Source organism: Parus major, chromosome 15 (assembly GCF_001522545.3).
Source record: "Parus major isolate Abel chromosome 15, Parus_major1.1, whole genome shotgun sequence".
Classification (NCBI taxonomy): Eukaryota; Metazoa; Chordata; class Aves; order Passeriformes; family Paridae; genus Parus; species Parus major.
Window position 1 is genome coordinate 2,090,648 of NC_031784.1, and position 24,439 is coordinate 2,115,086.

Genomic DNA, 24,439 nt, shown 5'->3' on the forward strand with positions numbered 1-24,439 from the left:
AGTCTTGATCTCCTTCCTATGGCCTGCCTGCTGCTAAGCTCTCCCTCTGCATCTCTGCTCAGAGTGTTTGGCCCAGCATTAAGAGAACATGTCTGCTCTTAATGGAAATAGTGTTTCTGAGTGACATGGAAGGAGTTTTCCAAACTCTGCTGGTATTTCAGTGCGTGATCTGGAGCAAAATGGGCTGCCCTGCTGCACTTCGATTGATTGCTCCTGAATAAAGTGGACTCTTAATGCCTGTCCACAGGGGCGTTAAGAAATGTAAAAAGTATTTGTAAATTAAAATGCCTGAATGAAAGGCTCTGGTATGTGTAATCATAGAATATCACATTAAGTAGGAAGGCAAATGTCAGGGGAGTTCCTGGCATTCCTTGGAGCCTAGCTTGTCTCACATAAATAGATTTAATAAGCTCTGCTAGAATTGAAGACAGGTTACATTTAAGCATATTTATTTGAATTTACATAAGTATACATCAAAGAGAAAATAATGCAGGCTCTCAGTTACTTCAGTCTATTTTTTGATAGCTAATACTTCATCCCTTCCAGTATATCATAAAGTTCCTTTTCATGGTCTCAGAAGAGTATAAGGGATTGAGTGAAAGGAGCTGAGCTTGTTACTCTGTGTGACTGTCTCGGGGTTCAGGATAGAGCTCTGTCTGTGTTTCATTGGTTTCCTTGTGTTCTTGTTATGCCTAACTCTCCAGAACACTGAGAAAGACAAATGGCAAAGCCCATCAGAACAGTGGAATATGATTTAGCCTTTCCATTCAGGACTAAGCAGGGACCTAGTGAAGGCAGAGGAAACTGCTGCTTTGGGAACAGGTGATGATCACTCAGTGGTCAGTGCAGGGCTGACCTGCATCTTGTCCCTTTAGCTATATTTCATGCTCTTGGTGTGTGAGAGAGCAGAAGACGTGTGCTGTGTAAGCAGGGAGCTGGGAGTTACTAACATGAGTCTCCTTCTCTCACTGTAAATGTCCAAAGGCAAATAATGTACTCTTCCTATGCCTCTGTTCCCCCATTAATAAAATGGGGCTGCTCATCCTGATCCCCTCTATTACACAAAGCTTTATCCCTGCTGACAGTGAGCATTATGCTCCAAGAACCAGCCCTGAACACAGCCAGCTTGTACATCTTGAGTGACCTGGTCTCATCCAAAAAGCCAAGAGGAGCCCTTGGCAATCACAGTTGGAACTTAAAGGCCAGTCTGTGGTCAGAAACAAGAGCGTGTTTTGTTCATACACAGCCAACTCTGCCAGCTGTTTCCACACTTTAGCAAGTGTTTCCTATTCAAGAAAATGGTTGATGGGAAATGAACCAGATACAGCCATTCCAGCTAACAGCAAAGAGTTACACCCACGGAGAAGTTGAAAAAGATGTTAGATGTCTCCAATGCAGTATTTACCAAATTACCAGATGTTTGGGATCCCTTAAGTCATCTAACAGGCCTTTGCTAGGAGATGTTTCTCCTGAGTATCATGGCTCTCCTGAAACAGCATTAAAGTGAACTAATTTTAGCCTTGAATTATGAGATTTTTTCTCTAACAGAAGGTGTCCCTGAGGACATGAGGGTAGATTTTTATTTCCAAAACGTTGCCTTTGTATATTTTAAACGGATCATCTGGATGAAGTTCTAATGGCTGGTTCAGACCGTCTGATTTATAGCAACAGCTGTTCACCTTTGTAAATGGGGAGATTCTTGGAGATACAGAATGCATTTATGAGCCTGATATTCCACACCAAGGGTCAGGTTTTCTTGCCTCGTTTTTGCACAGGTGTAAATCCAGATAGGCTCCTGCAAAGTCAATGAAATTGTTCCATGAAAGGTGCAAAAATCAGAGCTGCAGGAAATGGCAGAGCTGTTATTTCTTTCTCCAGTAGACTGAATTTTAGAATCCATAGCAATTGGAGGTGATTAAGGTTGAAAAATGTGCCTAAGGAGTGATAGGGTATTCCTGCTGAGTGACTGTAAAAAATGCAGATTCTTTCATGATTCCTGGGGAGCCATTTCTTCACATGGCTAAAAAAGGTGGCAATCAGAGAGCCAAAAATTAGGTAGTAAAAAATGAACAAATTATGAAAGAGGAGATGCCTTGGACTTTTTAAATATTTTAATCCCTATATTTCAAAAGGTAGGATTCCTACTGCTTGAAACTTCCTGCAACAATGTCTTTGATTTTCAGTGTTGAAGTCTGGAAAAATAATTGACCGCTCTGGGTTTAAAAAAAAATGAAAATTAAAACTGCTTTCAGACAGCTGTATCAATATATTTTTTTTTCCATCTTCTGATATTTTTATTATTTTATCTAGACTCTGATAGGGAAAAAAAGCTTCAGAATTTCCCATGACATTTTCATGTTTTGACTGAACAGATCCTTTAGATTTGGCTTGAAAATTTGTAACTCTTTTACAAAAAGAAAAGAAGTTAAGTTCCTTCAGATATTACAGAAGCTCCAGCTCAGGTTTATCTTTGGGGACTTGCTTATGCTTTCTTTGGTGTTGGTGGAGCATTAGTATCCAAATGAACAATCAAGGCCACATAACATTATTACCAAACCTGCTGTATTTCACACATTTGCACTCTCTTCACCTCCAGCTACTCAATCCATCTCTGTGTCTCCATATAATACTCTTAGAGCTGAGCTGTTGATGCCAGCTCTGATTTAAAATGCCACAATGATTAAGTGTCCTCCATAATCCACTAAATGGAATAAATAACATTATTAATTCAGTATGCAATTGTCTGGCTTACAACACTGAGCTTAATATTTAATACAGCATAATGGACCTGATTTCCAGCTCCTAGATGCCTTCCCTTAACTTGCCTCTCCAGTCATCATTATATTTGCTTAAAATATTGTTCCAGCTGAAGTGCAGCAGGAAAATTCCTCAGTAAAACTGAGGCAGAAATGAGACATGAGAAACTGTTTTGTGTTCCTGGGGGAGGCTCCAGCCTGTCAGGAGTACAGGCGTGGGCTGTGTTGACATGTCAAAATTGTGGTACCCCAGCCCTGCTCCTGAGTGCACAGAAAGTGTTGTTTCCCATTTGGATCATGGTGGCCACGTGGTCCTGGAGGAGAAAGAAGAACAAAAGGTGCCTGAGCTCCACTGACATTAGTGCTGGTCCCAAAGGGTCTGCTAGAGGTAGTGCTGTTCCTTTGGATGGATATTTGTTTGGCAGAGTTATAATGTGCAATCAAAAAATGGAGTTCAATCAAAGACCTGGGACTCTTCCCAAAATGTAATCAATGGGAAGAATTCACCCTGGTATCTTTTAAGCAGTCTGGATACAAAGCAAATTGTTCAGAGCTGGATACTGCCTGCCAAAACCTGCAGCTTTATTCATCTGAAATATTCCAGTGTAGGAAAAGGCAATTCAGGACTGTTCTCTGCTTTGTCTGGTTTAGATCTCAAACTCCCAAGGGCAGGAGCTGCCTTGCAGTGCCTGACACTGGGGCCTTAATGCTGGTCCAGCTCATCCAGTGCAGGGATAATGAAGTGAGCTCCTTGCAGAAATTTGGTCTTGCTCTGTAGGCCTGGGCAATAGACAGGCATTTTAAGACCTCAGAGATTTGGGTTCCAGAATACCTGATGATGGAGTTTTATAGCCAGTTTTACTGCTGCTGAGTTGTTGTTAGCAGAGAATCTGAATACATGAATATGTGGGAAACACAGTTTATATCACCTGGCAAATTTATGCTTCAGCTTCTCATCCAATCCAGTGCTGGAAATGGGATGATTTGTAGGATCTCCATGGCCAGGCACAAGATTTTCTTTGGAAAGGTTCAAAATTCCATCTCAAATCAGAATGGAGGATTTTTTGAATGCCAGGGATTTATTTTCAGAGTTGACCTGGATTTGCACAGAACTAGCAATGCAAAGGCAAAAACCAGCTGGAAGTGTAAGTGGGAGGAGAACAAAGAAAGCTTCTCAAGGGATTTTTTTTTTTTTTTCCTTGAAAACAGGTGAGGAATTAGATATTGTTGCTTCAAATATCTAATGAACAAAGGGGGAAAGCATGAACCTAGGAGCTGGCAAGACAACCAGGTCAAATGTCTGCTGGCATTAATGTGATCCAAACCACTGGGCCCATTGCAAAAAGGATTTTACCACTGGTTATTCTGGGACCAGGCTGTGATGTGAGAATTCTCTTGTGTCAAAACATGCCTGAACTGACTTTCACTGCTGGACATCCATGTCTTTGCTCTCAGTGCAAATTTATTCTTAACAAGGTTCCACTGGAGCTTTGTTCTTTGATAAAGGTATTTTAAATGTCTTAGGTAAGGTTCTCTATGCAGAGAAAGGAAACTTTAGATGTTTAGTTCTTTTATACTTCCTTATATTTGTCACAGAAGGTGCCAGAGAGCTGGCAGTTTGGTACCAGGAGTCTGATCCAACCTGAACTCCTAGAAAAATCTTTAACTTGAGATTTTTTATGATTACATTTATATGTAACTTAAGATTGGGATTTTTTTTTATGAAGGATCCCTGATTAGAACACTCAGAGGCTACTTCAGATTAGCCCTTTGTTGTAATGCAAGTACACAGAGAAGTTGTAAGGAAGATGTAAGTGCCACTTCCTAGGAAGACCTTTTTCATTTCTGCTTAAGGATTTCTAAACATACAACACTGTGCCCTAATTGCTTACAAATTACTGGGTTACTACAAATGCTTTCTCTGGAGGTATCAGGAGATGCTGGTGGCTTTTTTTTTTGTTATGATAACAAAGTGCATGCTCACAGCCACGTCCTCTCCATAAAGACAGAGACCACTTGGAAAACTCTTATATTTCTGGTTGTGCCAGAGACTCTGGGTTTTGCTGCTGTTATCACCAGTTCTCTTACCAGTGTCATTCTCTCAGAAATAGCTTTATAATGTTGGTCTCTAAAACCCCAAGGAAACCCTATTCTGGAGCCAACACTAAGGGATATAGAAATCCATCAGGATTTCAATCCAGGGAGTACCTGGGAAACATGAGCATGATGCAGTGTTCCCTGTGCCTGGCTTGTTCCTTGTACAGCCACATTGAACCCTGTTAAAAAATACTATCCATCATTACCAGCAGCTTTCCTCTACTCTTCTCATGTGTCCCTTCCACTTCTGTCTGTGTTTATAGCCCCAAAATGCAGCCAAGGGCCAGAATTGTTCCAGACGTACAATGTGTTCATGCATTGCTTTGGATGAGAGATGGTAGAGTGGTGCCACTATTTTTCCAAGTATTGAGAACTTTTCAGCAAACTCTGGTCGCTGTGGCGAGGTCAAAGCGTTGGCAAAGACAAACTGAAAGATGTCTTGCACCATTTCTCAATGTCTGTGGTTGGTTGTCTTTTAAAGTGTCAGCTCTTCCTGCAGAATGAAAACAACAAGGTTTTGTCTAGGAAACATCCAAATGCCTTTTCATTTTGGCCCTTGTGAAACCTTTTGAAATCTTCCAGATGAAAAACAGAAAACTCCCCAGGCTTGAGTATGTGTATTTGTGGTACTTCACAACTGCTGGGGGGTAAAAAGTACAAGGAAGTCCAGGGATCTGTGCTGGTAGGGTGCAATGGTAGATGAAGATGCAGCAATGTGTGCTGCTTTGAGCCCTCTCCTACTGCCCTCCAAAAGAAGCTCAATGGCAAATTTGTTTTCCAAGCCACAAATGAGGAAATGCACTGCTTCATGATTCCTGTACTTTACAGTAAGTTTACTGCAGTTGATCAGGTTAATTAATCTTGGCCCTGCTTCTTAGAATGCTCCCTGGTATATATTCTCAGAGGAAAAGCCACCTGTTTTTCCAATCTGCTGCGATATCTACATTTAAAAGAGGCGAATGTTGTATGGAGTCCTGCTCCCGTTCTGAACTGCCTCCCTGTATTGGGATGACAGTTTTGCCATGTCCCACTCAGCCTTTTATAGGTGCAGAAACTACAGGAAAGTCCCTGGAGTGGCAATTTAGTGAGAACTCTTCTACCATTAGGGCTGCACTATAGGGCATTTCTACACTGCTTTTGTCAGCAGTCACACTGATCTCCACTGAAAGCTGAGCAAGGGAATATCCCAGGCCAGCTGGGCTGAAGGAGCTGTTTATACCTGCGAGGCTGGGGGAAGCAGTGAATGAACTGGATCTGAGTTTGTGCTTTAAAGATTTTCCCACATAATAAAAGCTTTCAGGTCTGCTCAGAGGGCAGGACACTGCACCATTGGGTTTGCTCCTAGCACATCCTAGCTTGGTTCTTTTGAGGGACAGCAAGAGCAAGTAACTTTGGGTGTCTTGTGGAGCATCTCTAGGACACGTGGGGCTCCTCATCTCCATGAAAGCCTGCTTAATCTGTGTGTGTGACATGGCAATTACACTGGCCTGTGGCACTACTGGGTTCTTTTATGAACCACAAGAATGAAGAGCTCTGTGCCATGCAGGTCCAGTTGGTTGTGTCAGCAGCCTATCTCAAAGAACAGCAAGAACAGATGACATTCCAGTGGAAACTCCTTTACAAGGAAATACTTCAGATTCCAGATGTTTGGGATTTTTCTGCGTATTTGTAAAGTTAAAATGTTCCTTTAGGACTTGGTCAGCATAATTATCCATACAAGGCTTTTGCTTTCTAATCTGTACTCAGTTTTTTGTGAATGTTGGTTGTTGTCCACACCAGAGCCTGGAAGTCCTTGGTGGTGACAGGAGAAACTGAGTTTGCAATGATTCAATCTTACAGTGCTCTAATAGCAGTTTAAGTGATTTGTGTACTCCTGTTAACCAAGTGACAGAGCCAGTATTTCTCTTCCCCCACCTTCCACTTCAATCATAGCTTATTGCAGTGAAAAACTTGCTTGTTTTGTCCCTGAGAAGGCTGAGAAAAAAGGTTTGTGTTTCTGCTTGCTTAATTGGGAAAAAGGATTTTATGTGGCTCCCTGCACTTGCTGCCCTTATTACACGAATTATTCCTCTATAGATTTGAGAGCATCCTCTGAGCAGTGAGTCATAAGACACAGCAGACTTCCCTGGAGAGGCAGATGCAGACAGCCTTATCCAGAGCATCAGATGTGCCTTTCTTCTCTTTTCACAGACAAAGCAAAGGCCCACGGGGGCATCCTGCCTCCCTGCAAGCACAGAGCTTTGTCTCCAAAGATCAGCTACCTAAAGACATATCTGTTTTTCAGTCTGTTTGGATGAGATTTCATTTCTTTCTGCAGCCCCTGCCCATTTCTGCCTTAAAATCATCACTGTTACCCCACTGCATGACCTAAAACTTTATTGTCCATTTCAGGAGATACTTCTCTGTCTCCTTTGCCTATCTAAAGTACCAACACTCAACTTCTCCACGTGGTTGCTTTGGTAGGTGCTGTGACTTTGGCCTGCTGGTCTTTCAAGAGATGCATAGTCCAGAGTCTGAGGGAGGGAGAAATTTGAACAGTATCAGAATTCAGATATCCTTTCTCTTGGTTTAGCACTTTTGCCAGTGTACAGCAGCCAGATGTGGTTTCTCCCTCCCCACAGACCCAGAGCATCAGCACAAACATTTCAGTAAATCCCATTCCTTGCACAGCACTTCAGAAGTGTCCTTAATGCCATGGGAAATTGGCTCTGTGTGTGCCCAGAAGGGGAAGGTTCTGGCTGGATCACACATTCATTGTGTGCTCATTTGCACTGGCTTCTGCACACACTGATGGGCTTGAAAAGCTCCTCAGTCCCCACTCCCCCAGTGCCCTTCCCTTGTGCTGGGCAGACAGGAGGATCAGGAGAGACTGGTTCCTTTGAGGGGGAGAGCTGGAGTGCAAAATGAGCAGCCCACAACCCCTGACTGGCAGTACTTCATTCAGGAACACTTCTCTCTCCACAGGGGCTGGTCTGCTCTCTTTATCCACCCTCTGACATGATCCTATATCCAGGCACTTAAGAAGAAGAAAAAAGCAGCAAAACTGAAAGCTGCTATTTTTAAACACTGCCCTTGGCTCTTTGCAGCACTCTGCTTTCCTCCCTGTGATTCAGTGTTCTTTTGAAAACTAGGCACCAGGGCCCTGTGGTTTCCTGGTACTCGGAACATAAAATCTCCTAATTCTTCTCTCACAGCAAGCTTCAGAGGCCAGGGAGTGATTGATATTTTCTATCGCTTCATTAATAGTCACGGCACAGTAGTTTCCTAATCTGTTTTTGCACTGCTTTTTATTTTGAATAATTTGTCTTTCAAATTTCCTCAGCTCTCCATGTCACACAAAGTGACTGCTGTTTGCTCCCCTCCTGCCTTTTAACTGCTGGGCTGAGAGCTTCAGGAGCTGGGAAGTTGTGGGTCCTGCCTCAAGGAGCTTCCCTATGTTTGTTAGAGTAAGCTTGGCAAATATCCTGAGGGTATGTTCCAGAGTGATCAAAATACTTGGGAAAGGAGAATTCAGCCTAATTCCTGACAGTCTCTGTTCACCTCCATCACTGTGCACAGTGAGAAAGTTGGTGCTATAATCAATTTTCCCAGCTTCATGCTCAACCTTGGATCTCTTCTTTTTCAAACTGGACCTGTTTTAGAGTCCTCTGTGACAAAGACAAACCACCCATCCCACTGAGGTCAACAGGATTAATTTGTTTGGAAATGAGCATGGAGAATCTGTAGCATCTAAACTGTTCTTTTGTACTTCTTACACACCTCCACCAATCAATTCTATTCCAGGGAGTTACAGGTTTAAAACCTGGATATTAGACCTATTTCTGTGGTGAATAAGGTGCTCAGGGCACAGGAACTAAGCAAATCCCTGGCAGAGAAAGGAAAACCTGGGATATCTCCTGCTGACTATGCCCAATCCCACCACATCTTCAGGGATAAAGCTACACTGGATAAAGGCAGAAAATGCCCCATTTGCAGGGGGCTAGGGCATCCACAGAGGAGATGGGGAAAAACAGGATCCGGGCCAGTTGCTGTGAGCCAGCTCCTCCCTACCACACTGCCTTGTAAACACCTGGAAGCTTTACCTGTAAATGAGCTGCTGTCCCAGATTAAACAAAACACTGTGCAGCTGGGACTCTCTGGCATGACTGCAGTAATCTTGAACTCGCTCTAAATTACTTTTTCATTCAACCCAACTTGGAAAAAGGCAGACAGGCTGTAGTCTAAACACCCCAAGAGTTTGTATTTGCTTTGTTCCAGCACACTCTGCTCTCATGTGATTTAAAACAATGTGTCTTTGTGCTTATCTTCTGGGCTTGGCAAGGCAGTTTTTACCTCTGAGTTTTTGTCTCAACAGGAGAAATTGCTGTCTAACAGATCCTTTGTGGACTTCCGACCAAAACCATCCAGTGCAACAAATGGTAAGTCATTCAGTGTTTTATAAACTCAGACCCTCAACCCTAGCTATTTATGGTGGAAACTGGCATATCAATAGTTTCTTTTTGGTTACAAATTGTAATGAATTCTGGCTTATGTTTTTATGACATCTCAGTTTGGGTTTCTCCAGCCCTTCCTTAGATTATAATGCCTTTGACTTTACATTTGTTCCTTCTGGTGCCCACCACAACAGCTTAGCACTGCGGTGTGTCAGCAAAGGAAGAATCTCAGCCACATTCCCCTTGCTCCAAAACACACAGACACTTTTATCTTATGTAAAAGGGGAGGGTTTGTGCCCTGATGTGACACGTGGCAGCAGCGTTTGAGGATGTGGCTTTGGATGATCCTGTTACTGCACTGATGTATCCATTCTTAGTCATGGCCCCCTCTGAAGCAAAAAAAGGGGTGAGACACTAGATAAATGAGTGTGACTTGTGGGATGGCTTTGTTTAAGTTCTCTTGGTCTAGCCATCAGCACTTGAGTGATGCCTGCAGTGGAGAGTGGTTGGGATTTATTGCAACCTCAGCACATGGGAAGGACAGACTGTACAGTGGTGGAGAGAAACTGTGCTGGCAACCTCTGGGCTAGTGCAGAGAGCAGGACTGGATGTGCTACAGCAGCACATTTCTATCACTGCAGCTTTGCAGCTTTCAGCCTGTGATGTTGCTCTGTGCTTGGTGGATGTACTTGTGTTCCCTAACTCCAGCACAGAGTTAGGAGGTTAAACCTGTTCTGTAGTTGTCTGGATCATATTAATTTCTTCTGTGTATCTGCTTCTGGTATTCAAAACTGGTTGTCATGCGTTGCAGGGGTCACCTGGAAACTGAGTTGAGTGTGTGAAAGGTGAAATGGTGCCTGTGGTGGGACATGGACCTGAGGAAGTGCTTCCTTCTCTTTAGGGAGAGAACTTCTGAGTTTGCACTCGCATTGACCAAGGAGGTCCCAAGCACCTCCTGCTAGAACTGAATGCACAGTGAATGTTATGCAAATGTTTTATTTCTTCCAGACACGAGCTCTCCTTGGGTTTCCTTTGTGGTTAATGCAGCCCATCTGTAGTTTGAAAAAAGCAATGTTCAGCTGTCTTGCTTTTGGTATTTTTTGTAGTGCTATGCTCAGGTGATCACTGTAAATGTGTTGCTCTCACTTTGGACCCGATTTTTACAAAGCCTTAAATTCTTTTAGTTGTTCTATGACAGGCCTACCTTCTCTAGGATCTTTATTTTGTGTGGGGGTGAAAGGAGGGACTATAGGAAATTCAAGGGAATGAGTAAGATGGAGCAGAAAAGTCTGCAACAGCAGCAGTGTGACTTGGAGCTCTCCTGACTCCAAGGGACACCTTGGTGCAAGGGGGCACAAGGAGCTCTGGACCAGGTGAGGTGAGGAGGGCTCACTTCCAGGGAGGCCTGGTGTGCACTAAAATGCATCCAGACATCAGCCCATCTCTCCAAACTCTTCCTGCCCTGGCCAACAGCATGTCTAGAGGGATATGTTCAAATGCAGCTGTTCTGTCTGATAGTTTTCCATGTTCTGACAGAAATGCTTGTGTTCCACCCTGGGCTTTCTTTTGGAGTGAGGAGCTACGAGGAGCTAACACAGTTCCTTACACTCCCATTACACCTTGCACTGGGCTGGAGAACTCAGAGCAAGCCCAGCAGCCCAGAAAAGGACTCCAAAAGGATTCCAAGGATGAAAGCAAGAAAGAGGGACCCCTGTTCCTAGCCCAGTTTTCAAACTTTGTGTCCAGTGTAGCATTTCAGGACATCTGTGAAGAATGGCAGCAAAAGTCACATGGCTTAAAATGTGCACCTCAAACCCAAGAACTGTCATCTTCACTAAAAAAAAAATCAGCCATTAAAGATTATCATCTTCACCAGTAAAAAAGATCACCCACTCTTTTTTTCTTCTTTTCCCCAAGGGTCAGAGTATGCCAGGACAGAATTTAGCCTTATATATTGACACTGTAACATCAAATATGAGCTGTCTCTTAAAAGCAGAATGTGGAGCTATCAGAGACAAAACAAGACTCGGACATTGGCAAGGAAGCAATCCATGCCTGACTAACATTTCCTAATTGCAACCAGAGAGCTGTGCAGGAGTTTTAAAACTTTACCTTTATTCCAAATCACAGTGATGTGTCCCTGTGAAAGGTATTTCCCTTATTGTTCATTCTTCAGAATAATTACTGACTAGCAGCATTGAAAATATCTCCTCAGTTCCTTCTTTTTTTTTTCTTTTTTTGATGTGTCACCATTTCAGCTCTGTAGCCATCCTGCTCTTGGATTAACCAAGCAGAGATGGTCAGAACTCTGCAGTGCTCAGAGTTGGGAAAGGGGGTTATTCTGGCACGGATCTGCTGTTAACTCATGGCCTTCATGTTTCCTGTTGGATTTACTGTTTTGCACTTGGGATAACTCTAACTGGCAGATCCCTGCATTTCTGAGTTCTGCCTAGTAGCAGAATTGGACTGAGCAAAATACCACAGGAAAGCTGATGCTGAAAGAAGTATTTATTAACTCTATTACCAGATGCAGAATGGTAGGCAGCATATCCAGCCCAGATATATCTAACCAAATTTAACTGAAGGTCATGAATCAGCAGAGGTCCCACAGAGATTTTCTGACTACATACCCAACAGATGTGCTCTTGCCTGACCATATCCTATCTCAAATGTACATGTTGCCTTACTGAATTCAGCATTTTTCTCTCCCAGTCACCCCTGCTGAAATTCAGCGAGGTGCTAAGAAGCCAAGAGCTTATGGTTTCAAAGAGAATGAGGACTTTTAAAAGTTTCAGCTTGGGAAAGTCTGAATCTTGAGAGACCAAGATTTTCAGCAAGTATTTTCCACCTGAAAGTTTGTGTCTTGCAGTACCTGGGGATGGTTCTGCCACCTTAGACATGAAGCAATGAGGTCTTTGGTCCAAAGTCTCCTGGAAATGCATGGCAGTTTGCCCAAGAACAGGGATGGGCAGTTTCTCTCTCTTTCAACTTCAAAAGGTAGCAAAACCAACATGACAAGTTAAAGAACATGTCACATCCCACTGCTCTGTGTGCATGCTTATCCTTAATGATGTGCTTTTAAGGATCTTGGATAAGAACCAAAAGGAAAGCTTTGAAAACTCACTCATACAGAATAATTGTATTTAACCTATGCTGTCAGTTCACACCGTGTCATCTTCAAGAATAATAAATAAGCAGTCAGCATTCTTACAGTAACCTCTCACTATTCAGTACCAGGAGGTGAGGGGACATGTGCCTCCCCAGACATCAGGTATGCCCTGGGGGTGGTGGGAGTGCTTAGTTTGGGTTTTACACTTGACGGTAGCAGTGGGGGGATGAAGTTAAAATGCAATCATTCTGAGTCAAACAGTAAGGCCTAGGAAAACAGATGTGGGATGTGTGCCATGAGCCAAGATCAACTTCATAAAACTCAAAAGATTACTTCTACAAAAACTGGAGGGGGGTGTGGAATTATCCAGTCAGGGTTGTGATGGATGGGGGCAAGGAAATAGCCCAGGAAAGTCAAACAACAGAATCTGCAGCACAAAAGTATTAACTTTGTGGTGGTGTTATTTTGTCATAGGTAGGAAATTCTTCCAATAGCATATGAAGGGTATTAATTAGTCTCTTTCTCTGACATAAAATGGGGAAACAGAGGCTTTTATTTCTCTGAACTGCTTCTGCACTATCTCAAGAGCAAAACTGCCTTCCTCTTTAAAATCCTGAGGATATTGGGGTAATCAAATACAACACTTCAGGACCACTGAGCTCACCCCAAGTATTGCAAACAAGCAATTATTTAGCTCTAGCATTCTCTAGCTGGGCACTAGATTTGCTGGCCTCTGGTTTGCTTCTGGACTAGCTTCTGCATCCAGGTTGTTTCTTATGGTGCTGCTGTGCATCAGGTGTCTCACTGTACTGGGTCTTACAGCTCTGTGGAAGAGTGGCCATGGAGACAAAGCACAGCTCAGCTGTGAGCACAATTCTGGCTGCTGCATCATGTCCAGGGTGAGAGGAGGAGAGATCCCTGTGCATCTCTAAGCCCTGTGCTCCTGGGGCTCCAGGCAAGAGACTCAGAATGAGTTTTGTTTGCTCTCTGTGAGCTCTTACCCTGCAGCCTAGAAATCCTTTGGACTTAACTGCAGGCTGTAAAACAGGCTGGGGAGACACTGACTTCTAGTTGTTTGTCTCCAGAGGTAAACCACTGTTCATACAGCCCTGCCTCCAGCTCTTAGGATGAAATTCTCTTTCCGTGCCAGAAGAGCAGCAGCTCCAGCCTACAGAAAGCTCATTTGCCATGGTTGTGCTGTGGGCTTATTTTCCTCCACAGTAGCACCAGTGTCTGGCTGGAAACCATGGCAGATGAGGCTCAGTGGGCTCACTGAAACCCCTCCATCCCTCACCAGAAGGCGAAAGATCTGCATCTCTAATGGACAGGCTCATATCTCCCTCTGAGGAGAACCACTACAAAAATATTTCCCAGATTATTTGGCTGGGCATTTCACAAAACTATCCAGTTTCATGATGCTAATTTTCCCATTGTCTAGACAGTTGCAAATCCAGACAGCATTATCAGTGTGAACCTACTGCACTCATGCAGACACACAAAAGCCCATTTTTCTGCCCATGGCTTTTACAGGTATCTTCTTGCTCATGATGGTAACCCTTTGAATTGCTCCAAAGTGCCTGGACAAATCCCATAGGGATTCCATTCCTCCTGCAAGGCCAGCATTTGGTTCAAGCAACACTGAGCTGTGTGAATGCACTGAAGGTTGAACTGGAGAGAGGATCTAGCCCCTCACTGCCTACCTTCTCCTGCGAGAAAAACAAACTGCTCAGGGTTGGACAGTGCTGTGAGCCAAGCCTGGACATCCCTCCTTGGGACAATGTCCTGCCACAGTGCTGTTCCAAAGATGAAAATGTCCTTTTGTGGCTTGCATGCTGGAAGCCTTCATGGAAAGACATTCTGGGGCTGTAGGCAAGTAGATGAAGCCTTGCCAGTCTCTCCTGACAATAAAAAGGTCTGTGGGCATTTGTTCCCTCTGTCTGGCTTGAAATGTTAAGACCTGTGTGGAGGAACAGCACATTCTTGTTCTGCACAGCAGGAGTGCCAGCCCACATTTTAAGTCAGGCTACAGCACCTTCCCCAAACTTTGGCATCCTCAGTGTATTTATAGCTCCTCTGTAATGCCGAGGGGCAAAAACACAGTAAGAGCAGGAGCTGCATTTAAAAATAACTTCTGAATGAAGATGCTTAGCCAGCAGCAGCATTTCCTGTTGTTTCTCTTCTCTAACTTGCTAAATTCTTCACCTTCTTCCCAGGGCCTCTTGCCATATGTGCATGGTTTTCCTGGCCCACTGAAGCAGGGGTAGCCTCTGGCTGCTGGGCTGCATCTGCCTCTGTCCACATTTCTGTGAAAGACCCATGTGAAATACGAAGAGCTTGCCTGCAGCACCTTTCCAGCTTTTTTGGAGGGTGCAGGGAACTCACCCTGTGCATGTGGAATGTGAACCTTGCCAAGCAGCTCTTGACTGTGTGGGGGTTTACCAGAGTGATTGAGGCAGCAATATTGTTCTGCTAATGAGAGTCAGGAGCTGGAGTGTTTGAACAACAATGACTTTGGTGAGGGTGATTTGTTTCCAGGAGCCACCACGGGCTCCTAAAGGTGAACAAAAGGGACAGAGCTGAAATAACCACAACATGGTGTTTTCATCTTCTTTCTCAGGTATCTGTTACCAGAGCCTGGGAGGTGCAGGCAGAGAGAGCCCAATGGGATCTGAGCAGTGCTGAGATAATGTCCCAGACAGCCAGCCCATGCAGGAGTGGAGGAGGAAAAGGGCAGTTCTAGGTCAAAATCTGTGAGGTTTTGCAGTGAAAGTGTTGGGAAGGGAGGGCTGGAAAAGTTCTTTCTTCCTCTAGGATAGCTGTGGGTCTGTTCCCCAGCTGAACTCTCACTCTTTGTCTGTTCTAATCCGCATCTTCCCTCTGCCAGCTGGGTTTGTTTTGCAAACTCAAATCTGATCTCCTTAGTTTGTCCTTTGTGTCTTGCTCATTTTTCACGACAAGTTTCCACCCTATACACTTTAGAGCAAAGCATCCTGCTTGCCCCTTTGTGACTGAAAAGGGAAAGTATTGTGGCTCTAATAATAGCAGAAATCTTCTAGTCCAAAGTATTTTAAAGGCTGGTTACATCAGCAACTTCATTACCACAGCTCTCATTGTGACATTTGACTTATTGAAAACTGAAAGATTCAGCCCCATTCAAGTTTTATGTCCATGGAGCACACCCAGCTCGAAGGCAGTGACCATGTTTGCCAGAACAATGTTAGCATGAGCAGAGAGGGTGTTTCTGAATATCTGTACCAGACCAAAACCCAAGAACTTGGTTCAATTTTTAGATTTGAAATGTCCTTTCGTATTTTGTGATGCCTGGGAAATGCATGTTACTGGTTATTCTGTGTCCTTCTTACAGAAGTGAGGAGAGCAAACATCTACTTAAATTTTCTTGGAACAGGTCTGCAGATGGATTTCTGACAGATTTTACTTGAAACCACACTAACATCACTCTGCAGGCCAGAATCACATATCAGGCCCTGAGATTTGAGGGGATGTCCTGCTCTGCCACAGCCCTCTGGCACATTGTAAAGTCAGTGGAGTGAGAAGGAGTTATTTACCCAATACTGATTGCATTGGAAGAATGTGAACTTAAAAAGTGTTTGAGTAACAGGTGGCCATCAAAGGTCATCAGAAAGACAGGTCCAAAGGCAAAGCTTTTTTAACAGGTGTGCACAACCACACCTGTTGACAGAGACTGCAGTAACTATTTCCAAGGCTCTGGATGTCCCTGAGGAATGTCCCCTGTTGGCAGCAGCCTGGCCTTATGTTTCCTATCAATTGTAGCTTTGTCTCTTCTGAAGCCCCCCGCTGCAAACGAGCAAACAACTGGCTGAGAAAAGATGAATGGAAAACATTGCCTGTGCTAGAGAGGTAATGGCAAATCCCATGCCAGGAGGAATAATAAACAGGAGATCATTGATAGAACTGTGCTAGTCTCGATAGGTTTTCCACCAGGCATGTGGAAGCACCTATAAAGGAGGCATTGTCTGTGCTGTCACTGAAGGGAAACAGGAGAAATGAGCTGGAGCAGGTGAGGGAAGGGTGGGTGTGCCTGGTGAGCAAAATTGATCAGTATCAGGAGAATGGGGAGGGGGTGGGTGTGTAATCACTGGGCTTCGAATGCTGAGGATCAAAAGGTGTCCATCAGGCTGTTGTTCATTAGCCAGACCCCTGCTCTCAATCCTCAGTGACAGGCTGGGATTTGAACTGCAGGTTTGAGTCTGGTGGCTCTTAAGTGCATTTTGCCCAGAGCCCCCATGCATGGATGCACATTTTGCATCTGCAAATGGTGCAGGTTTATCAATGTGCAGGATCTGTGCTGTGATGTTAGCAGAGCCCTGGCACGTGGAGATTTTGAGGTGATTGCACCGTGTTTGTTTCAAACAGGAATGCAGTTAGGCCTGTGTTTGAGTGCTGTTGCAAATGTCCACCCCTGAGATTCCTTGAGGGTGGGCTATTGCACTCCCTCCCCAGGATCTTCCTGTGACACTACTGGGCAAGAAGCAAGGCAGCTTCAATGGATATGGGTATTTTTTTCTCTAGGGACTTCACAGAAACCTCTTCTGAAACCCTGATTACAATCTCAACCTGATTAAAAGGGATGGGGAAGGGTGTATCTCACCAATAAAGGCACCCTAAGGCTCTAAACATTTGCAGACAGGAGCACTTCTTCTCCAGCCTCTCTCCCTTTGCTTCCTTGGCTGCAGATAACAAGTGCTTTGGAGTTTGCCTGATTCTTGGAAACCTGAGGCAGACAGCAGCCTGCTCTTCCAACACGCTGTAGAAAAAAATTAAAGGTGTGTGGGAGGGAGGAGGAGAGGAACTATTTCCTGCAGTGAAACTCGATCCTTTTCAACTTAAAAATAGGAGGAAAACAAATTCCTGTGGGACCTTCTATAAAAGGGTTTGACAGTTGCCTACTCTCAGCCCCACCTCCCAGAGCTCCCCATTTGTCTGATGCCTTGGAAAGAGCCCTCCTGAACGCAAACACAGATCTGTGACTGCAGCCCTGCTGCTGGGGGAAGCTCTGCTCCACGGTGGGGGTCAGCTGCAGGGGAGTGTAATGCACTGTGACAGGTAGCAAAACCCAGGATTAAGTGTTCTTTGTGTCTGCCTACCATGCAAACAGCTTTTCCTGGGCCTCTTTTACTTGCTGTAAATTTTGTCCAGACCACTATAAAGGTGCAAGGAATTGCTGAGCATTTTTGCAGGCCAAGTCAGGAGCCCAGGGAGGAATCACACAAACAGCAGCCAATCCCCCATCGGTGCTTGCATCCCCTCGTGGTGGCCCTGTGAGCTGTAAGCCACAGTGTGCATGGAGGAGAGGAAACTCTGGGCACAGCTTATCCAGGATTGATTGCCTGATCAGACTCCTTGTAGCCACAGCCATGCCCCTGCTGCTGGATGTCTGCTCTCTTCTCCCTCCCCACCCATCCTCTCACTCCTTTCTGCATCACCACCTGATTCCAGGGCTGAGTGGCAGTCAGTCCTGCTCCTTTTGTTTTGCACTCTCTGTCTTGCTCTCCTCTCCCTTCTACACCCTTCCTCCTCCAACACTCTGCATTGGCAGGGTAGGGCTGAAGGTAGTTAGAGAGGCAGGTTTTCTGGAAGCTCCTGTTCCTCTCTAGGGAAGAGAAAATTAAGCTTTGGGAAGCAAAAAAGATAGCCAGAAAGTCTCAACTGCATTGGCAATGGCAGCCCCACCAAGAATGCTGCTGCAGTTCTCCTGCCCCAGGGGTGCTGTTGGACCTGACATGGCCTGGCCCCATGACAGGCACTGAGCAGAGTTGTGCCATCCTCAGCTCCATCATCTGCCCATGCTGCTATCGTGAGTCACTTCAGCTCTTGGCTCCAGTCCCTGCTGAAAGAGGGAAGGCTCCCAACAGGAGTGATTCACCATGCCTCACCAGCCGCCTTTCATCTGCTTCCAGCCACATCACCTCAGGGCTGGAGCACTGGAGCAGAACAGCTCCAGAGCTTTCCCATGGCCTCGCTGCAGAGCTGCTGTTCTCCTCCCTGACCTCCTTTAGACCTCCCAGGTTTGTGCTGTTAACGCATTCCTATGATTCCTCCCTCCTGAGTCAGTAACAAACCACTTCTGGTGCAGATCTTGGGGCTGTGCTGTCCATAGGGGTGCAGAGCCTGGCTGGAACAGGACCCTGCATCTCGCAGTTCAGAACCACCCTCAGTCCTCCTGTGAGCCTCACTGTGCTCTGGAGCCACAGGAGCTGTTAAAGCCATCCCACTGCAGCCAATTAAAGTGGCTAGGTACTTCTCAAAAAGCAAAGGGGTTTTAGGCTATGTGCTCAGGCCAGTTTCTGCTCTGGATAACCACATCATGCCTCAGTGTGCCTCAAATCAGCCATGAGCTAACGCAATGTACTGTGTGTGTCCAACAGCACAGGCACTTACCACAGCTCAGCTGACGAGCAGTAATTCATTAAGCCCCTGTAACTCAGTCACTGCAATCATCTCTCCAGCCTTAACACAGCCAAATGCATTCCCACTGTGATGTCACAAGAGTACAAAATCCATCTTTTCTTTAAAAATTGTCTATCATTGCTCATCCCTCATAAATCTGCAGCTCTTTGTCATCTATCCAGGCCAGCAACCTGTCCTTCCAAAGGCTGTTTCCACCTGTGTAACCCAGAGTTGTACCTACTTAAGGAAAACAGGTGGCTTAGATGAATGCAAACCTCTCTCTGCTACAGACATGAGATCAAATTACTTGGATTATGATTGCTCAACAAGTAATTACCCTTCAGCTGAAGCAACCTCATCATTGTGTACATGCTTATAACTTGCTCAGCTCCTTCTCTGAGCTTGCACAATGTGGTTGCCTTACTAAGAGTCTGATGCTTGCTGAACTAATCCAAACCAGCCAAGGCTCTGTTTGGACAGTCACTCCTGGACAGTTTGATGTGCTACTTGTACTGCAGCTTCTGCCTTCCTCTGCATCCATAAAATCAATTTTCCTCTTGCAGATACTTTAACTGTAATCACCAGGCTTTCCCCTGGCATGTGCACAACACCTTTAACCAGCTCTTTAACACCCTGAGAAACAGTTTTTTCTGTAGCACCTAGGCATCTACACCCCTAGCATCAGCTTGGTGTACCACTTGAGCTCACCAACCAATGGTTTTCAAACTATCTTTGATTAAACACCCACAAATTTGTCTGTAGAATGCCCTGTGTGTCTGTGTTACAATAAACCCTGAAGAAGGGGAAAAGTCCATACCTTTGACAGAGGGAGCAAGCACTCCTCAAGGTAGGCTGTGATCCAACTGCATGGAAGGCTTCATACAGAAATGTGTTGGGTTTGCTGAATTTTTTCTTTTCTTTCTAGCTGGCGTGGAAGAAAAGAGAGGATAGTTTCCAACAGGGAGGATAAAACAGTACAAATTAAATCCATTCTCTGGCCAGTGTAACAATTGTAATTTCCTGCTATTCCTTGGAAGCTGTACAACCCAAAAGGGAGATATTTCAAGACCGGTGTGTCAGGGGTAGAAGCACATGCATCTGGTTATTTTTAATGGCAGCTCTGTCCCTAATTTTCAGTGCTGGCCTTGATGAAATGCCAGCTCTGTTTCATTAACCTTTTGTCAGTATGGCAAAGAATAAAAGGTGGCTCCCAACGTTAGCACCTGAGACAAAGCTCCTTTTCCCAAAAAGCCATTAGAGGTCCTTAGCTACACCAGGCAGAGTTTTGGGTATAGAGTGAAAAGAAAAAGGATAAAAAAAAAAAAACTCTGTGAAGGTTTGTGTAACGGAGCCTGTACAAGTCTCATATCTGCAGTCTTCATTACTGTCTGAAATGTGTGTTAGAACCAAGTTGCAATCAAGGTAACCATTTTCCTTTACAAGCCAAGAAAAATACTGGGTTTATTTTCAGACCATTAGGAATAGTCTCTCAGAACAGCCTTCCTTTCCTTGCTTCATCTGGGCTGCTTAAAAGCAAAAGAAAAGCCACAGTTTCACAACCATGGCACAACCATGGTTTAGACCCCAACAAACAGAATCTTTACTGTGCTTTGGAAGTGCTTTCTGAGGGTCCAAGACTTAATCCAACACCACAGCCAAAGGATTATTGCTCTGGTGGTAGAGCTGGGCAAGACTCAGGATTTCTGTTCTGTGAGAAACAACACAGTGGGTTGGGGGTGGGAAGAAGGAAACACAAAATCAGATTTGTTCCAAAACTGCAGTTTATCAGCACTAATGAGGCAGCACAACCCAGCTCCAGCCCTCTCATCCCTCCTTCTCCTGCTTTGTAGGTATGACCAGTTCCTCCAGCCACAATCCCTGCCATGGTTGCTACCTCCTCCCTCAGCTTTTTATGGAAACATAATCCATTGCTGTGAGTTCTGCTTGAGAGTCTGAACAATGCCTGCAGCCCTGCTGGTGGCTGTGAGTTCGGGGGAGGCTCTTGCTTGAGATGTAGATGTTGCATATCTCAGCACACCCAGAAAGCTGCATCCAGAGCCCCAGCTTCCAAGTGCTGAAAGAGCTGTCTGCTCCCTGGGCTGCAGCCTCAGGAGGTTTGGATTTAGCTTATCATGTGAGATCAGGATCACTGCTCCTAAAATGTCAGCACTGAGCTGTGGAGCAGGAAGAGGAGGAACTCTCACCCAAAATTCAGGCAATGCTAGTAAATGCCAGGTATTTGCACAGGAGTCTTGGGGCTGGGAGGTTTAAGGGCTGCTGAGGAGGGGAACTTTTTCTGAAAGCATCTGCTCTCTGCCAGGTTCCTGTCATCTTGTACCACAGATCCTGAGGCCTCCTGACAAGGAATGGCTCACCCAAGACAGTGCTGGGCTGGCCAAGGGGCTGCCCCAGCTTCACGTGACTGGGAGCACTGGTTTGCACTGGGGGCTGGCAGCAGGAGGGATAGACAGAGCCCTGACAAACATTCCAGGGGCTCCTGAAGGCCTGTACTCACCAGCAGCTCTGGGGAGCACCACCACCTTACTGGTGTGGGATGGCTCAGAGGCCACCATAGAGGGACACCTTCTTCTGAGGGGAGAGTTTGTATTATATAAGCACAGGACAGAAAAGGAGGAGCAGTCAGTGAGGGCAGAGGTCTCCAAAGCTCCTGCTGGCCAGGGTGAGCAGGGGCACAGGCTTGGCCCAGCCTTGAGGCAGCCGTGCTGTGTGAAGTAGAGCTGTGCCAGGAATGTCAGTGCTGAGTGGCTGCTCATCAGAGCAGCAATGCAGATGGCCAAGAGAGAGGGCTTCTCTTTTCAGGAAGCGACTCTGCCTTTGGAGGGGATGGAGCGGTGCTTGCTCTGGGCACTTCCAGCACATACAGAGCATTCCAGGCAGCACATTCCCCTTGGCACAGGGCTCTGGTTTGGTACCTCCCAGGCTGTGACACTGCAGCACATGTGCCTGCCAGGCCACCAGCTCCAAGTCATCCCAGGAAAGAGCCCAGCAGTGATCTGAGGGAGGGCCTGAGCTGTGGGCTGCTCTCACAGCCAGGCAGAGACCTTGTTACAAATAAGCCAAGGAAGCAATCCAAAGCAGGGCAAAGTAAATTATATTAAGACTGGAGGTGCTGGAAATGCTGGTTCTCTAAGCAGTGGTACAATCCCAGCTCCAGCTTCTGGCATGCTTCATGCCTAAACACATGCAAAAAGCAGTGGGGCTCGACTGCATGCAGAGGTCAGGATAGATTGAAAGGAATGTCCTCCATTTAGATGTAGTCACCTCCAGACAGGGCCCTGGGCTGCCCACTGCTTTGCAGAGAAATAAGTAACCAGTGTCTGGTATGCCAGGTGTGGGATGGAGCCTGAGAAATCCTTGGAGTCCCACTTGCTTGTACCATAGCTCAGTGCATCCATTTCTTGTGATCTGTCCTGTCACACTGAAATGGAGACAAGAGCAGAGATGGGTACTGATCCATTAGAAAATCCACCAAGTAAAAGCAGTTGGCTGAAAACCTGCTTTCTTGCAAACCAGAACATTTCTTATCCACAGTGTTTAGCACATCCAAAGGCAATGCCAGCACACAAAAGCCAAGGACTAGAGGCCTGTAATTTGCCTTTCCCATCTCTGGGTTACTGGAGTTGAGTGAACATTCCATAAGTTTCATTATGGTCTCCAGCTGCAAGCCAGGTTCTCCAGGACATCCGCTGCAGGCAGGGATTTGGACAGAGAGAAAGAGAAGGTCTTGTGCACAGAGCCTGGGATGGGTCTTGGTTTGAGGTTTGAGTGAACTTGGGCCATTTGGGTGGGACCCACTGAAGTTAAGAGAATCTGTGTGGGTTGGATTCAGATTTTGGCAGAACTAAGCTCCAGCCTTGATGAGCATGTCTTGCTCTGAGGGCCCTTCCTGAAGTGACACTGAGCAGTCCAGTGAAGGGATGAGTGCTGAGAGCTCCTGGACACAGGCAGTGAGGGAAAGTCATGGCTGTTGTTCCAAGCTTTCCTTTCCTTGTGCTTCTGCCCTGGTTGCAGATCTCAGTGCAGGTGATCATTACTCTCAGTCCTCACAGAGATATGGGGTTTCTTCCCTGCCCCTATTCATTGTAAACCAGGGCACTAAACTTGGAATCTGTCTGGGATGGGATTTAGTCACAGAGGTGGACCTTGGTGTTCCCTTGAAGCAAAATCCCAAAGCTGCAGTAACAAGATCTCATCTCAACATGGCATGTTAGGGCAGACAGATTTAACAGTAAGTGTGGGTTTATACACACCGTGGCAAAAACCCACCAGAGCATTCTTCAGGCCTGAAATGAACAGCTGCAAAAAGCATCCATGTAACAAGGGATGCACATGTGAAGATGTGCACATCTTTTTTTGGCTTTGGATAGGCTGGAGGAATGTTTTTCTCATACATTGAGAATAACAAAGAGGATTAATCTTTGGGGAAAAAAATGGGGCACTATGTTGAAGTGGGTTTTCATCAGTCTTGTGCTATTGTGTGTGTATCTCGGGTTTACTAATGATTCAAATGAAAAGTAATCAGGAAAAGTGCTTGGAGAAGGAGATTTTCCTGTATTTATTTTGGACGCATGTCCAGTGGAAAAATATCTTCCCAAGCATTTTGCTTGGCGACGTGGCCTGTTTCATTTGGAGAACAATTGATGGTGATGATGAGTGGTGTTAGATGCGATCGCTGTTCGACAGCTTTTTGACTTGCCTGCAAGTCAAAACAGCAAATTCCATGCGATTGCACACGTGTGCTGAGGGGAGCTGGGGAGACAGAGGCCTTGGACACCCTGTTTGATGTGTTCACTTGGGTCTGTGCCAAACTGCTCACCAGGCACCGCCGCCTCCTTAACGCATCCCGTGGCTGCAGCAGCGCCCAGCTCATCCCCAGGGGTTTGTTTGCTCTGCAGTTTGATGGGATAGCACTGGACTAACAATGGCCTGGGTGTCCTGCAGGGAGAGGTTTAACCTCTTAGTGGAGAGCTTGTCCATGTGAGTGGTGCATTCCATGCCTACAGGAGCAGACTGTCTTTGTATTCCCACCTTCCCAGCTGTAGCCCTGCCCATCCCTCCTCTCCTCCAGCTCCAGAGAGGATGAAGAGACCAGCACACACACACAAAACCATCGCTCCCCGTGCTGGCAGCTCAGCAGAGGGGCCACACGGAAGGTTAAATCAGTGAATACCATTTGTCTGGTTTCATTTCTGAAAAAAGAACAGCCTCCTGCCACATTCATTCCTCCCTTTGCCAAGGACTCCTCAGAGCAATGGCCTCTGTTCTTGGTGGCACAAGGGATAAACCCAAAGTAACTCTGCTGAAGTCTTCAGAATTGCTCCCAGGGTAACTGAGAGCAGAGCAGGGGCCCTGAGAGTTTCCTGAGCTTCACAGCCATAGCCGCAAGGCAAATAAAATGAGATTAACCAATTACAATTAAAATGAGAGAGAACTGCTTTTGACAGTAATTTTGAATTTCCCCTAAAACCACTTCCAGCTGTGACCTGTGACTCGTGCAGCGTTTGCCTGAGATCTGCCCCTGGTTGTTTGTTATAACTGGTGCTTTCAAGGACGCTCAGTCCTGCCTAACAAGAGGTTTCCTAGGGGAAAAAAAA

The 24,439-nt window shown here is 45.6% G+C and overlaps 1 long non-coding RNA gene across 1 annotated transcript in view; it reads left to right on the plus strand.

The window, feature by feature from the left end:
- LOC117245205 overlaps nucleotides 1-24,439 on the plus strand; it is a 79,561-nt gene that overhangs the window by 40,882 nt on the left and 14,240 nt on the right. Inside the window, exon 6 of the long non-coding RNA XR_004499613.1 lies at nucleotides 9,208-9,271. This is a non-coding gene — a long non-coding RNA (uncharacterized LOC117245205). The remainder of the gene's footprint in view (nucleotides 1-9,207; nucleotides 9,272-24,439) is intronic.